Source organism: Orcinus orca, chromosome 16, assembly GCF_937001465.1.
Source record: "Orcinus orca chromosome 16, mOrcOrc1.1, whole genome shotgun sequence".
NCBI lineage: Eukaryota > Metazoa > Chordata > Mammalia > Artiodactyla > Delphinidae > Orcinus > Orcinus orca.
This window is the reverse complement of record NC_064574.1, coordinates 68387909-68404079: the sequence shown is the minus strand read 5'-3', so window position 1 is coordinate 68404079 and position 16171 is coordinate 68387909. Positions and strand designations below refer to the sequence as shown.

At 40.0% G+C, this 16171-nt stretch overlaps 1 protein-coding gene and 1 pseudogene across 9 annotated transcripts in view; one reads left to right on the top strand and one right to left on the bottom strand.

The window, feature by feature from the left end:
* The window catches only part of TNRC6A (trinucleotide repeat containing adaptor 6A), a 211175-nt gene that overhangs the window by 185576 nt on the left and 9428 nt on the right, over positions 1–16171 (bottom strand). For 6 of the 9 annotated variants that reach the window (XM_049699019.1, XM_049699020.1, XM_049699021.1 and 3 more), the window contains exon 4: positions 6341–6437. The exons of the other annotated variants lie outside the window; for them this stretch is intronic. The gene's annotated coding sequence lies outside the window, so the exon portion shown is untranslated. The remainder of the gene's footprint in view (positions 1–6340; positions 6438–16171) is intronic. 9 annotated transcript variants of the gene reach the window in all.
* LOC101289711 (5'-AMP-activated protein kinase subunit gamma-1-like) lies at positions 3270–4673 on the top strand (annotated as a pseudogene).

The following is a 16171-nucleotide window of genomic DNA, read 5'->3' as shown; positions in this document are numbered from 1 at the left end:
CCACAACTACTGAGCCTGCGTGCCACAACTACTGAGCCTGCACTCTAAAGCCCACGAGCCACAACCACTGAAGCCCGTGCATCTAGAGCCTGTGCTCCGCAACAAGAGAAACCACTGCAAAGAGAAGCCCACGCACCGCAACGAACAGTAGCCCCTGCTCGCCACAACTGGAGAAAGCTCACGTGCAGCAACGAAGACCCAATGCAGCCAAAAATAAATAAATAAATTTAAAAAAAGAGAAAGTAGAAGGTGGTGGTTTAGAGCAATGGTCTCTAAACTCTTTTGAACACTCACTCCAGCAGTAGACATGTGAACCTTCACCCCCGCAAATGTGTGTACTTATTTATAGTTTATGTATGTGTACTACTGAATTAACATTCAGTATGGAAAAACATTCAAAAAACATACAAAACATTCATGAAATGGAAACGAAAAGGAATGAGGGAAGGAATAAATAAAAATAGAAGTTCCACTATTTTCCTTCCTTACCCAGTGGATCATCTTGTGTACCTGCTGGGATACATTCACACTTCCAGCAGAAGATTCACTGGACAAATACCAACTGGCCCTGGTGGATCCAGATGCTGGGCTCACCCTAGTGGTCCCCAGAACCTCGTTGGCCCCTGTGGACCCAGGATCCAGGTCCAACCATGCAGACTCTGGTCCCAGACCCATCACTGCAGACCCAAGCACCAGGCCTGCCTGGTGAACCCGGGCTCCAGGTCCACCCCCAAGGACCCAGGCACCAGGTCTCCCCACCTGCTGACCCAGGCACCAGGCCTGCCCACTTATGGATATCACCTAGAATCTCTGGATGGGCTGACTGGTGAAGGGCTTTGCCTACTGAAGCCAGTCTATAAAGCCATTCAAGGTGTAGACACCAACACAAGGCCACAAGGATCATGAATAATGAACAAAACATGACACCACCAAAAGAAACTAATAAAACTCCAATGACTGACCCTAAAGAAATGGAGATCTATGAACTGTCTGACAAAGAATTCAGAATAATCCTCTTAAAGAAATTCAATGAACTACAAGAAAACGCAGATAAATAAATGAAATTAGGAAAACAATGCATGAACAAAATGAGAGGTTCAACAAAGAAACAGAAACTATGTATTAAAAAAAAGTAGAAATTCTAGAGTTGAAGAACACAATAATTGAACTGAAGAATTCAATAGAGAGCTTTGGCAGATTTGACCAAGCAGAAAAAAGAATTAGTGAGCTAGAAGGCAGATCATTTGAAATCATCCAGTCAGAGAAGTCAAAGAAAAAAGAATGAAAGAGTCAAGAAAGCCTATGTGAATCATGATATACCATTAAAAGAAACAGTTACGCATTATTGGAGTCCCAGAAGAAGAGGGGGAAGGGGGAAAAGAAAGCTTATTTAAAGAAACAGTGGCTGAGAACTTCCCAAACCTGGGGAGAGATTTGGACATCCAAGTTCATGAAGCTAATAGGTGACTGTAAAATTTCAACACCCAAATCATGTTTTCCAAGACAACTTAGAATAAAATTGTCTAAAATCAAAGAAAATGAGATAATTTTTAAAGCAGCAAGAGAAAAAAAATCTCACCTCTATGGGAACCCCCATAAGGCTATTAATGAATTTCTCAGCAGAAACCCTGTAGGGCAGAAGAGAGTGGGATAATATATTCAAATTACTAAAAGAAAAAAAAAAAAACTGTCAAGAATACTTTACCTAGCAAAGTTGTCTTTGAGAAATGGAGAGAGAAAGATTTTCCCAAAGAAACAGAAGCTGAGGGAGTTCATCATGACTAAAGCTGTCTTACAAGAATTGCTGAAACGAGTTCTTCAAGCAGAAATGAAATAACATGAAAATATAAAAGATACCGGTAAACGTAAGTATATAGTCAAATTCAGAATACTCTAATACTGTTAATCAATTAACTCTAGTATAAAGGTTTAAAGGACAAAAGTATTAAAAATAACAATAGCTACAATAATTTGTTAGTGAATATACAATATAAAAGAGGTACATTGTGACATCAAAAACATAAAATATAGGGTGGGAATAAAAGAATAGAGCTTTTGTATTCAGTCAAAGTTAAGTTATCAACTTCAAATATACTGTTATGTCTACAAGATGTTTTATTTAATACTCATGATAACTACAGAGCAAAAACCTACAGTAGATACACAAAAGATAAAGAGAAGGGAGTCAAAGCATTCAATTATGGAAAATCACCAGTACAGAAAGAAAGACAGCAAAAGAGAAAGAAAGGAAAAAGGGAACTACATAACAGCTGGAAAACAATTAATGAGATGGCATTAGTAAGTCCTTACCTATCAATAGTTACTTTCAATGTAAATGGATTAAATTCTCCAATCAAAAGGTACAAAGTGGCTGAATGGATTAAAAAACAGAAACCAACTTTATGCTGTCTCCAAGAGACTTACTTCAGACTTAAGGACATGAACAGGCTCAAACTGAAGGGGTGGAAAAATATATTCCATGCAAATGGAAACCAAAAGAGAGCAGGAGTGGCTATACCTATATCAGACAAAATAGACTTGAAGTCAAAAGTGTTAACAAGAGACAAAGAAGGTCACTATATAATGATAAAGAGGTTAATTAATAAAGAAAATACAGCAACTGTAAATATATAGACAACCCAAATCAGAGCACCTAAATATATTAAGCAAATACCAGTAGATGTGAAGGGAGAAATAGACAACACTACAATAATAGTAGGAGACCTCAATACTCAACTTTCAATGATGGATAGATTATCCAGACAGAAAATAAATATGAAATGTTGGACTTGAACTACACCTTAGACCAAATAGAGCTGACAAACATGTATAGAATATTCTACCCAACAGAAGCAGAATACACATTCTTCTAAAGCACACATGGAACATTCTCCAGGATAGATCATATGTTAGAGTACAACACAAGCCTAGCAAATAGCAACTGTAAGATGACTGAAATCATACCAAGTATATTTTTTGACTGATATGAAACTAGAAATCAGTTACAAGAGGAAAACTGGAAAATTCACAGATGTGTGGAAATTAAACAACACACTCTTGAGCAACCAATAGGTCAAAGAAGAAATCAAAAGAGAAACCAAATAATATCTTGACACAAACAAAAATGAAAATACAACATACCAAAACTTATGGGATGCAGCAAGACTAGTTCTAAGAGGGAAGTTTAATGCAATAAACATCTCTATTTAAAAGAAGAAAAAAAAAAGCAAGGTTCCTAAAGTGAATGAACCCAGCCAGTGCCTCTTGCAATGGAGATGGCCACGTCTTGAGAGTTTCCAACTCTGGAAAAATGAGCGTCCTCAAGAGATCCCAGAATCTAACAACAGCATATACACTTCCTTTATAGAGTCTCTTGCTGCTATGACTTGATTCTCACAAGCTCCAATTTGGTTGTATTTGCTACTTCCCTGCAGGTGAAGAAAGCTTTCTTTGCTTTGGTGACTAATGGTATACAAGCTGCCCCTTTCTGGGACAGCAAAAAGCAAGGACTTGTGGGCATGTGGACTACCACTGATTTTATCAATATCCTGCACCGTTACTATAAATCAGCCTTGGTACAGATCTATGAGTTGGAAGAACACAAGACAGAAACTTGCAAGGAGGTGTACATATGGGACTTCTTTAAACCACTTGCCTGCATTCCTCCTAATGCCAGCATGTTTGATGCTGTCTCTTCATTAATTCAAAACAAGATCCACAGGCTGCCAGTTGTTAACCCAGAATCAGGCAACATCTTGTACATCCTCATCCACAAATGCAGTCTCAAGTTCCTCAAATTGTTTATCACTAAGTTCCCAAGCCAGAGTTCATGTCTAAGTCTCTGGAAGAGCTACAAATCAGCTTCTATGCCAACACTGTTATGATCTGCTGTATGTGGCTCTGGGCATCTCTGTACGGCACCAATTCTCAGCCCTGCCAGTGGTGAATGCGAAAGGTCATGTGGTAAACATCTTTTACAAGTTTGATGCTATCTATCAGGCAGCAGAAAAGACCTACAACAACCTAGGTGTGTCTGTAGCCAAAGCCCTGTGACATCAGTCACATTACTATAAATGTGTCCTCAAGTGCTACCTGCATGAGACGCTGGAGACCATCATCAATAGGCTGGTGGAAGCAGAGGTTCACCAGCTTGCAGTGGTGGATGAGAGTGATGTGGTCAAGGGAATTGTATCATTATCTGACAACCTGTAGGACCTAGTGCTTACAGGCAGAGAGAAGCAGCCCTGAGCTGAGGGAAGAGGGCAGGCAGCACCAGCGGATGTGCCTCACTCACTGCCTGCCTAAAGCTTTGGGAATCACAGATAAAACCTGGTGACTGTTCCGTGCTCAGGAGCCCCCCTACCCTTCTACCTGGGAGCTGGAGAATACATGGGGAAAGGAAGGAGAATAAATTTTTAGGTGTCCTTAACCTCACAGTACTCAGAAAAACTTTCAGTCTAGCCCATCCTAGTTCCTACCCTCTTATTCATATCCCCCTTTCTGGGCAAACTATGGGCTCTGTGCCCCCCCAGAAAATTCTGATCTCTAAGAGATCCCTGGGCTTCATTTAGCCTTAGCTTCTATCTCTGCCTCTGACTCCACTATAAGACAACAGCACCATAGAACTCTTCATAAAGACATTTTCATTCATCCTGTTTCATGTTGGGTGAAAGAGGCTAAATTCATTTTGTGACATTTCTTCCCACAATGGGAGTGGGGTGGATCATTGGGAGGAGGGTTTTGGGGTGTCTATGCTGTATGCATGTGAAGGGAGATGGGAGTTGGTGAAAGAAGAAGGCAGAGTGGTTAGCTGAGGTTATCGCTTTTCATGGTGAACCTAATTAAAATGACAAGAACCCATCCTGAGGGTTGTCTTTTCATCTTGTTTATGTTTTCCTTTGCTGTGCAAAAGCTTTTAAGTTTCATTAGGTCCCATTTGTTTATTTTTGTTTTCATTTCCATTTCCAAAGGAGGTGGGTCAAAAAGGATCTTGCTGTGATTTATGTCATAGAGTGTTCTGCCTATGTTTTCCTCTAAGAGTTTTATAGTGTCTAGCCTTACATTTAGGTCTTTAATCCATTTTGAGTTTATTTTTGTGTATGGTGTTAGGGAGTGTTCTAATTTCATTCTTTTACATGTAGCTGTCTAGTTTTCCCAGCACCACTTATTGAAGAGGCTGTCTTTTCTCCGTTGTATATTCTTGCTTCCTTTATCAAAGATAAGGTGACTATATGTGCATGGGTTTATCTCTGGGCTTTCTATCCTGTTCCATTGATCTATACTTCTCTTTTTGTGCCAGTACCATACTGTCTTGATTACTGTCATACAGAGTGAAGTAAGTCAGAAAGAGAAAAACAAATACTGTATGCTAACACATATATATGGACTCTAAAAAAAAAAAAAAAAAGGTTCTGAAGAACCTAGAGGCAGGACAGGAATAAAGACGCAGACGTGGAGAATGGACTTGAGGACATGGTGAGGGGGAAGGGTAAGCTGGGACGATGTGAGAGAGTGGCATGGACATATATACACTACCAAATGTAAAATAGATAACTAGTGGGAAGCAGCCACATAGCACAGGAGATCAGCTCGGTGCCTTGTGACCACCTAGAGGGGTGGGATAGGGAGGGTGGGAGGGAGATGCAAGAGGGAGGAGATATGGGGATATATGTATACGTATAGCTGATTCACTTTGTGATACAGCAGAAAATAACACACCATTGTAAAGCGATTATACTCCAACAAAGATGTTAAAAAAATTAATTAAATTAAATTTTAATAAATGACAAGAACCACCCCCCCAAAAAAAAAGAAAGATTACAAAACTTTATACCTTAAGGAACAAGAAAAAGAAGAACAAACTAAGCCCAAAATTAGCAGAAGGAAGGAAATAGCAAAGATTGGAGCAGAAATAAATGAAATGAAGACCAGAAAAACAATAGAAAAGATAACACAATTAAGAGCTGGGTTTCTTTTAAAGATAAACAAAATTGACCAACCTTTAGCTAGACTAATTAAGAAAAAAAGAGAGGACCCAAATAATTGACATTAGAAATGAAAGAAGAGACATTACAGCTGATACCACAGTAATACAAAGGATCATAAGAGACTACTATGAGCAATTATATGCCAACAAATTGGATAATCTAGAAAAAATGGATAAATTCCTAGAAACATTCAAACTAACAAGACTGAATCATGAAGAAATAGAAAATATGAACAGACCAATAACAAGTAAGGAGATTGTATCAGTAATCAAAAACCTCCCAACACAGAAAATTCCAGGACCAGATGGTTTCCCTGATGAATTCTAACAAACATTTAAAGAATTAACACCAACCTTTCTCAAACTCTTCCAAAAAATTGAAGAGGACAGAACACTCTTAAGTTCATTTCACAAGCTAGCATGACCATGATGCCAAAGCCAGATAAGGATGCTACAAGAAAAGAAAACCAAAGGTCAGTTTCACAGATTAATATAGATACAAATATTCTCAACAAAATACTCACAAACTGAATTCAGCAGCACATTAAAAGGATCATACAACATGATCAAGTGGGATTTATGTCTGGGATGCAAGGATGGTTCAACATATGCAAATCAATAAATGTGATACACCACATTAATAGAATGAAAGATAAAAATCATATGATCATCTCAATAGATGCAGACAAATACTTGACAAAATTCAACATGCTTTCATGATAAAAAATCTCAACAAGTTGGGTATAGAAGGAATGTACCTCAACATAATAAAGGCCATACATGACAAACCCACAGCTAACATCATCCTCAATAGTAAAAGGTTGAAAGCTTTCCCAATAAAATTAAGAACAAAACAAGGGTGTCCCCTCTCAACATTTTTATTCAACAGAGTCCTAGAAGTCCTAGACAGAACAGTTAGGCAAGAAAAAGAAATAAAAAGCATACAAATCAGAAAGGAAGAAATAAAAGTGTCTTTGTTTGCAGATGATATAATCTTTTATACAGAAAATCCTAAAGACTCCACCAAAAAAGAAAGTTAGAACTAATAAATGAATTCAGTAAAGTTGAAGATACAAAATCAACCTACAAAAATCAGTTGTACTTCTATACAACAACAATTAACTATCCGAAGAAGTAAAGAAAACAATCCCATTTACAGTAGCATTACAAATAATAAAATACTTAGGGATAAATTTAACCAAGGAAGTGAAAGGTCTGTACACTGCAAATTATAAAGCATTGATGAAAGAAACTGAGGAAGACACAAATAATGGAAAGATATCCTGTGTTTGTGGATCAAAAGAATTAATATTGTTAAAAGTTCATTCTACCCAAAGGCATTTCTAGATTCAATGCAATCCCTATCAAAATCCCAATGCATTTTCCACAAAAATAGAAAAAGCAATCCTAAAATGTGTATGGAATCACAAAGACCCTGAAGAGGCAAAGCAATTCTGAGAAGGAAGAACAAAGCTGGAGGCATTACGCTTACTGATTTATTACAAAGCTATAGTAATAAAACAGTTTGGTACTGGCATAATGACAGACACATAGATCAATGAAAAAGAACCAAGAGCCTAGAAATAAACCCATGCATATACAGTCAACTAATATTTCACGAGAGAGCCAAGAATACTCAATAGGGAAAGGACAGTCTCTTCAATAAATGGTGCTGGGAAAACTGGATATTCACATGCAAAATAATAAAATTAGATTCCTATTTTATACAACCCACAAAAATTATCTGGAAATGGATTAAAGATTTAAATAGAAGATCCAAAACTTTAAAACTACAAGAAGAAAGCACAGGGAAAAAGCTCCTTGACGTTGGTCTTAGCAACAATTTTTAGTATATGACAACAAAAGCATAGGCAACAAAAGCAAAAATCAACAGGGGGGACTAGATCAAACTGAAAATTTCTGCGCAGCAAAAGCAACAATCAGCAAAATGAAAAGGCAACCTCCAGAATGGGGGGAAATATTTGCTAACTATCTTTTAAAATTTTTTTATTTTACGTTAGCATACAGTTAACAATGTTTTGTTAATTTCAGGTGCATAGTAGATTGATTCAGTTATACATATACATGTACCTATTCTCTTTCAAATTCTTTTCCCAATTATGCTAACCATCTATCTGATCAGGGATTAATATCTAAAATATATAAGGAAATTGTATAACTCAATATCAAAATAACAAATAACCTGATTTAAAAATGGGCTAAGGGGGCTTCCCTGGTGGCGCAGTGGTTGGGGGTCCGCCTGCCGATGCAGGGGATGCGGGTTCGTGCCCCGGTCCGGGAGGATCCCGCGTGCCGTGGAGCGGCTGGGCCCGTGAGCCATGGCCGCTGGGCCTGCGCGTCCGGAGCCTGTGCTCCGCAATGGGGGAGGCCACAACAGTGAGAGGCCCGCGTACTGCAAAAAAAAAAAAAAAAAAAAAAAAAAAATGGGCTAAGGACTTAAATAGACATTTTTCCAAAGAAGGCACACAAATGACCAACAGGTACATAAAAAAATGCTCAACATCACTAATCATCAGGGGAATGCAAATAAAAACTACAATGAGATATCACCTCATACCTGTTAGAATGGCTATTAACAAAAAGACAAGAGACAACAAGTGTTGGTATGGCTGTGGAGAAAAGGAAACCCTGGGGCACTGTTGGTGGGAATGTAAACTGGTGGAGCCACTATGGAAAACAGTATGGAGATTCCTCAAAAAATTAAAAATAGAACTACCATATCATCCAGCAATCCCACGTCTGAATATATATCTAATAGAAATGAGATCACTGTCTCAAAGAGTTATCTGCACCCTCATGTTCATTGCAGCATTATTCACAATAGCCAAGACATGGAAACAATTTAAGTGTCCATCAGTGTATGAAAGGAAAAAGAAAATGTGATACACACACACACACACACACACACACACACACATACACATTGGAATATTATTCAGCCATAAAAAGGAAGGAAATCCTGCCTTTTGTAACACATGGATGGACCCTAAGGGCATTATACTAAGTGAAATAAGTCAGACAGAGAAAGACAAATACTACATGTTCTCACTTATATGTGGAATCTAAAAAATTCAAATTCATAAAAATAGTAGAATGATGGGGACTTCCCTGGTGGCGCAGTGGTTAAGAATCTGCCTGCCAATGCAGGGGACATGGGCTCGATCCCTGGTCCGCGAAGATCCCACATGCCACAGAGCAACTAAGCCTGTGCACCACAACTACTGAAGCCTGTGCGCCAGAGCCCATACTTCACAACAAGAGAAGCCACTGCAATGAGGAGCCCGCGCACCACAACGAAGAGTAGCCCCCACTCGCCGCAACTAGAAAAAGCCTGCGTGCAGCAACAAAGACCAACGCAGCCAAAAATAAATAAATAAATATTTTTTTAAAAAAATAGTAGAATGATGGTTGACAGGGGCTGGGGCATGCGGGGAATGGGGGAGATGTTGGTTAAAGGGTGCAAACTTCCAGCTCTAAGATGCATAAGTTTTGGTAACTAGACTTAACAATACTACATTATATTCTTGAAAGTTGTTAAGAGAGTAGATCTTAAATGTTATCACTACACACACAAAAAGGTAATTACATGGAAGAATGAAGGTGTTAACTAAGCATATTGTAGTAATCATTTCACAGTATATATATGTGTGTGTATCAAATCATCACATTGTATACCTTAAACAAATGTATATATATATGTCAATAAAGCTGGAAAAAAAGGGAGAATTCAACAATATAATTCACTACACTAAAAGGATAAAGTAGGAAAATCATTTTATCATCTCAGAAGACACAGAAAAAGTATTCGATAAAATTCAAAAACAATTCATATTTAAAAACTCCAAGCAAAGAAAAATAGGAATTTTCTTAATGTGATAAGAGATAAAATTCTAAAAAACCCCATTCAACCAAAAAAAAAAATCAGTTACTTAATTGTGTAATGTTGAATGCTTTCCCTTTGAGATCAGAATGAGACAAGGATAATTACTTTCACTATTTCTATTATATTGTATTAGAAGGCTTAGCTGGTATAATGAGGCAATGACAACAAAAATTAAAAGGTGTAAGGATAGGAAAGGAAAAAAATTAACTTGCAGAAAATAGTTTGGCATTTTCTTGTAAAACTGAACTTATGCATACTTTATGATCCAGCACTTTCACTCCTAGGTATATAGCTTAGAGAAATTCTTGTACAAGTCCATAAGACATGTACAAGACCAAATGCCCATCAAGAGTAGAATGGATGAATAAATTGTAGCACATTCACTTGGTGGATTACTATACATCCGTGAAAATGAATGAACATACACAAACACAGATGAATCTCAAAAATAAAATATTGAGTAAAATAAATGTCATAGAAGAATATCTATGATCTGATTACATTTATCTACAACTCAAAAAGTTGGAAAAACTAATATATTGGTTAGGGATGCACACATATGTAATAAAACTAGCAGAAAAATTACTATTATAAAAGTCAAGATAGAGGTTACCTCTAGGGAAGATGAAGAGAGATGTTATTGGAGGGCTTCTAAGGCACTAGGTAGGTGTTACAAGGACATTTTTATTCTTCAGGCTGTATGTATATATGTATGTATTTATACATACATGTTTCATGTGTGATACATTTCACCATAAAAGTTTTTTTGAAAGCAATTCTTTTTAGGTCTAATTACCTAGAGGTACTTAGAGGAACATATTCAACGATACCTTGAGCAAACAATCAGTAAAGTCTAGACTTTGGGAAAATCTAGAGGACAAATCATCTTGTTTCTTCAATACAAAATTTCAAGGAAAAAAAAGAGATGAACAGGAACCTATAAATTACAAAAGATGTGAGAGACATATTAACCAATTGCCAGGTACAGACCTTGTTCGGATGCTAATTCAAACAAACAAATTACTACAAATATGACAACTGCAGATATGTGAACACTATCTGGATATCTGATGATAATAAGAATTTATTCTTGATTTTATTGGGAAGCAGTGATGATACAGTGGTTATGTTTTAAAAGGGGGCCCTTGTCTTTTAAGGGACAATCATTCCCTCGAAATCCCCCTCAACGTCCTCGCCCTTTTCTCTCCTGTGGAATTTGTTCAGCATAACTTCAACCCGACTTGCACTCCAATATTTACAGATGAAATTTTATCATGTCTAAGATTTGATTCAAAATAATCCTGTTTGGTGGCGGCAGTGGGTGGGGTGGAGGGATGGTATAGAGAAAACAAGATTGGTCATGAGTTGAAAATTATTGAAACTAATGTTGGTATACTGGTTTTCACTATATTTATATATACATTTGAGATATTGCATAATAAAAATTAAAATAAAATAAAAACCAGGACAAAATTTTAAAGAAGAACTTCTGCTAAATCAAGATCTGTTTTGAAAGGGAAAATAAATATAGAAGTGAGTGTGACATTTTGGGGTTCATTACCTTCTCACTCTGCCCAGAATAGCACCATTTATTTTGTTTATCTTATTTTGGCTGTAACGCGCAGCTTGTGGGATTTTAGTTCCCCGACCAGGGATTGAACCCAGGCCCTCAGCAGTGAGAGTATGCAGTCCTAACCACTGGACCACCAGGAAATTCTCAGCACCATTTGTTTTTCACAAGACAATCTAGATCATTGCTTCTAAATCTTCAGTGTACATACAAGTCACCTGAGGATTGTTAACATGCAGATTTGGATTCAGAATATCTAGGTTGGGGCCTGATATTCCACATTTCTAACCAGCTCCCATGTGATGCTGATGCTGGACTACCTCCAAGAATGCAGTCTTTCACCTCATCATAACCTCTATTCTGTTGAGCTTACCACTCACTCATCCTCCATCATTCCTTCCTGGTTCCATTCCCATTCTGGTCCAGCTTGGATTCTCTGGCTCACCTGGACAATCATTCCCTTAAAACCCCCTTCAACATCCTCGCCCTTTTCTCCCCTGTGGAACTTGTTCAGCAAAACTTCCACCCGACTTGCACTCCACCATCTCCAGGTTCTTGAACCCAAGCACTTAAATGTTACTGGAGAAAATGAGACAATTTTAAATACATGCTCTCTGTTCTCAGTAGGCACTCTGCTTTGCCCAGCAACCCTACTTCTCTCTTCAAGATGCTTATTTCCAAAATGACCATTTTATATCTTTACCTCCTCCCTCTTCTCATCTCCTTTCTCTCTACTAATCCCCTTTCACTGGGAAAATAAAATTTGGCAGATAGGAAACTCTTCATCCTCTCAATACCAAAATCTAGAAGCCTTCATGTATCTGCTCCATCTTCTTTCTCGTTATTCCCTCCTTTAAAAAAATAAAAATCTATCGTCACCTATTCATTCACATACACTTTGGATCCCATTCCCCTCTCTCCCTTTCAACTGGACCACTCCAACAGTTTACATAATCTACAGGTTCCTGTTTCTGTTTTTTTAAAGCAAACATAAAATCAAGATAGATTCCCAACCCTGACCCATATCTAAATGGTGCTTGATTTCTGTGCTCCCTTTCACAGTTTATTTACTTTTATTCACTCCTTAACACACTCCAATCTGGTTTCCATTATCACCAATCCACCAAAATTGCTCTTGTCAAAGTCTTCAGCTATCTCCATGTTACCAACTTGAATAGACAATTTTCTGTCCTCAATTTACTCAATGTCTCAGCAACTTTTGACCCAGTTAATAGAATGCTAGATTTTTTCCTGCCTGCTCCCTTTCCCCCACCAAAATATTCTGATCCTCTCCTAATCTTTCCACCTTAGGAAATGATATTACCAAGTTTAAGTCCCTTTTCTTAAACTCCTATCAAATCCATCAGCAAGGCTTGTTCTTTCTACCTCCTGAATATTTTTCTAATCTGTCTACTTCCATGCCATTTTCACTGCAATTACATTAAACTAATGCCTCCTATTTCCCAAAACAAGCCACCTGCTTCCTTGCCTCAGGGCCTTTGCACACACTGTTGTCTTGCCGAGAACACTGAAACACACTCCAAGTTCCATATGGCCCAAATTTCATTCTAGGGTAACAATCACAAAGTCTTCTTGGACTCCAAGTCATTCCCAGATAACCCCATGAGGAGACATTTCGACATTTCTACACCGCTTTCTCTACCCTCTCCTGATTCATGTCCAAAAGAGATGCTCAGACCCCTGCTTGTTCTAAGCAGATAATAAAGTCTGATACATGACCAGGTCTAAGCTCATCTCTAATCAGAGCAAAACTGGCTCCAAATTTCTTCTTGGCTTTCAGTTCTTCCCATAGTAGAGGAAGACAGTATCCAGCTTACCATTCTGAATTCATGTAGTAGGCTGGAAGCAAATAGACACAGTATTTTATAACTCCTCTTGTCAAGAGGTATATTTCTTCATCCCTTGAATCTGGGCTTGACCATGTAACCTATCTAGGCCAATGGAGCATTAGCAAACACAATGCAAGCAGATGTTTGAAAAGCGCTTGTGCATTGGGGCTTACCCTCTCTTGCTGAATTTGGAACTCAGCCATCATACAAAGACAACTGAGCTAGCTAGCTTGTTAGATATGGAGACACATGGCCTGGTCAGTTTCAGTGGCCTCTGTCGATTAGCAGACATGTGAGTGAGAACATCTAATATCAACCACCGCCAGCCAGCCTGCCAGCTAACTAGCTATATGAGTGAAGCCACGCAAGAACAGAATTCCTGGGTTCCCTGGTGGCGCAGTGGTTGAGAGTCCACCTGCCGATGCAGGGGACACGGGTTTGTGCCCCGGTCCGGGAAGATCCCGCATGCCGCTGAGCCTGCGCGTCCGGAGCCTGTGCTCTGCAACAGGAGAGGCCACAACAGTGAGAGGCCTGCGTACCGCAAAAAAAAAAAAAAAAAGAACAGAATTCCTGTCCAGATGATCCCAGCTGCAGCTGTCAACTTGCTGCATAATGACCTATAAATGATTGTTGTTTTAAGCTGTTAAGTTTTGGGGTGCTTTGTAACACAGCAAAAACTAACAGATACACCTCTGGAAGGAGTCTTTTCATATTGCAAATCCAATTATGCTACTTCCCTACTTAAAATGCTTTAATGGTTGTTCATTGATCCTGGGATGAAACCCAAGTCTTTTTAGCGAGGCCTACTGTGACCCACATTATCTGGACGGCTTCACCTCCTATTGTCCCACTCGTTCTTGCTGCTCTTGAAGTGGACCCAGTTCTCTCCCACACCGAGGCCCTTACACATGCCATTCCCTCTACCTGGGATGCTCTTTCTGGCTCTTCACCTGGTTGACTCCTGCTCCTCTTTCAAGTCATAGCTTAAATATTATTGTACATCAGCAGAGAGGACTTCTTGGACCAACTCTTCCCCTTCGCCCCCCAACGGAAGTATGTCTCCAGTTATATATTCTCATGCTACCCCTATTATTTTTCTTCTTAGCAAATACCCTAATTTGAAACGATATATTGTCTTGTGTGATGGTATGTTTATTAGCTGCCTTTTCCACTGGATTGCAAACTTCACGAGAACAGGATGTCTCTGTTTGTTCACAAATGTAGCCCCAAACCTTGCATACCACCTGTCACATAGGGATGTGGATAGATATTTTTTGAGGCAGTTTATCATAGTGGCTAACAGTGCAGGCTCTGGAGAAAAGCTGCCTGGGCTCACATCCTAGCTCCATCACTTACGAACTGAGTGACATAACTAACTCCTTTGTGCCTCAGTTTTCCCATCTCTAGAATGGGGATACAAAGGGCACCTCCTCATTGAATTGTTAGATGGATTATGCTCAGTAATTTTTAATTATTTCTTGCTGAACAGGTGTCAGCATACCTGGAGAACAGTGAACCAGGAGCTTCTGACACCGCCAACATCTCCTTCCTATGAGGCTACAGACACTGCCATGATTCAATTTACTTCTGCCTTCCCTGTGGCTAGTTTCTCAGCTAATGCTCTGCTCGTTCCACCAAGGTGCAGCCTCAAACTGTAAGCCATCTCTGTGGGGTGCCTTGTGACAACTGAGTGAGCCCCCATGCATTGAGCACTGGATTTGACCCCTGCTTTAAGACCCGACTTCTTGCACAGAGTCAGACATCTGGGGTCAGAAGACGTGGTCTCCTAACCACTGTAACTGCCCCTCCTGTCTCTTGATGATCCCCTGGCTGAGCGGGGATCTGGAGCCGCAAACATCCACTCAAGAAACAGTTCTGATGGGAAATACATCAATCACCCTTAACACACACGCACACGCACACACATACATGACAGGAACTGGGCCCTCTGCCTTGTCTTAGTAAGAAAATCATCTCCAGAGGGGCCGTTAGTAGATTTCCAACCACCAAGTCCTCAGAAGCTGGGCCTTCAGGTTCTGGACAGAAAGAACATAAAATCTAGGTACCCCCCCCCCAAAAAAAAAATGTTTCAAGGCGAGGGGAGAGGAACTCCTAAGACAAGGCGTGGGAGAGAGAAAAACAGAAGGTGGGGGTGAATGAAAAGAGAAAATAAGAGGGGGTGGAGAGGGAGGAGGTGAGAAGTAAGAGAGGTTGAGAAGAGAGAGGCTCAGAGGAGCAAGCTGAGACAGGAGAGGGATGTCGGAAGAGGAGGCCGGGAAGGCAGGGAGAAGAGAGATGGAGTGCACATGCCGCCCCGGCACAGCCGCGCAGCACTGGTCCCAGGAAGCCTGCGTCTGGCGGGGCCAGAGCCGGCAGGCACGTTCCTTCCAACGCGCCCAACCAGGGTGCCTGTGCATGCTAATGAGGCAGTCTAGGACGGCTTCACACACAATTGCTCCAAGTGCTCAGGAACTTACCAGGCTTCAGAATGATGGGGCACAGCTCCCGGGGTGGGGTGGGGGGGACCCCCTGCAGAGGGGCCTGGCCTCCAGGTACCCGGCGCTCACGGGTTAGTGGCTGCAAGACGACGGGTTTTCCATTCAGTCAGGCACCAACCCAAAGGGAGGGAGAGCCAGACCAAAAGGCAAAGGAGAGGAGGGGAACCTGCTTGTGTTTTTGGATTTAAATTGTTTTTGAGCCCACGTAGCCCTGGGAGTCACATGCTGCCTGCAACATCACCGGAGTCATCACGTGATACAGGTCCCCCATCATGTGACGAGACAAATCTGCCTAACTTCAGACCCCCGCCCCCACCTCCAGCTCTCAGACTGGCAGATAAAGTGCTTCTGGAGGAGCCTCCC